The sequence below is a fragment of the Lupinus angustifolius genome, unplaced genomic scaffold, assembly GCF_001865875.1.
Source record: "Lupinus angustifolius cultivar Tanjil unplaced genomic scaffold, LupAngTanjil_v1.0 Scaffold_369, whole genome shotgun sequence".
NCBI classification, from domain to species: Eukaryota; Viridiplantae; Streptophyta; class Magnoliopsida; order Fabales; family Fabaceae; genus Lupinus; species Lupinus angustifolius.
The window spans coordinates 5181-6016 of record NW_017727766.1 but is presented as its reverse complement, the minus strand read 5'-3'; positions in this window follow the sequence as shown (position 1 = coordinate 6016).

The window sequence follows — 836 nt, the reverse complement described above, 5'->3', positions numbered from 1 at the left end:
CGTCCTCATCCTCTTGCTCATCCTCATTGTCATTCTCGTCCTCCTCTTATCCTCATCCTAGTCCTCATCGTCTTCATCATCCTCATCCTCATCCTCTTCCACATTCTCATCCTCATCCTATCCTCGTCCTCATCCTCGTCCTCATCCTCGTCCTCATCCTCGTCCTCATCCTCGTCCTCATCCTCGTCCTCATCCTCGTCCTCATCCTCGTCCTCATCCTCGTCCTCATCCTCGTCCTCATCCTCGTCCTCATCCTCGTCCTCATCCTCGTCCTCATCCTCGTCCTCATCCTCGTCCTCATCCTCGTCCTCATCCTCGTCCTCATCCTCGTCCTCATCCTCGTCCTCATCCTCGTCCTCATCCTCGTCCTCATCCTCGTCCTCATCCTCGTCCTCATCCTCGTCCTCATCCTCGTCCTCATCCTCGTCCTCATCCTCGTCCTCATCCTCGTCCTCATCCTCGTCCTCATCCTCGTCCTCATCCTCGTCCTCATCCTCGTCCTCATCCTCGTCCTCATCCTCGTCCTCATCCTCGTCCTCATCCTCGTCCTCATCCTCGTCCTCATCCTCGTCCTCATCCTCGTCCTCATCCTCGTCCTCATCCTCGTCCTCATCCTCTTGCTCATCCTCGTTGTCATTCTCGTCCTCCTCTTATCCTCATCCTAGTCCTCATCGTCTTCATCATCCTCATCCTCATTCTCGTCCTCATCCTATCCTCATCCTCATGCTCATCCTCATTCTCTTCGTCATCTTCATCCTCATCCTATCCTCTTCCTATCGTCATCCTCATCCTAATCCTATCCTCGTCCTCATCCTATCCTCATCCTCATCCTCATT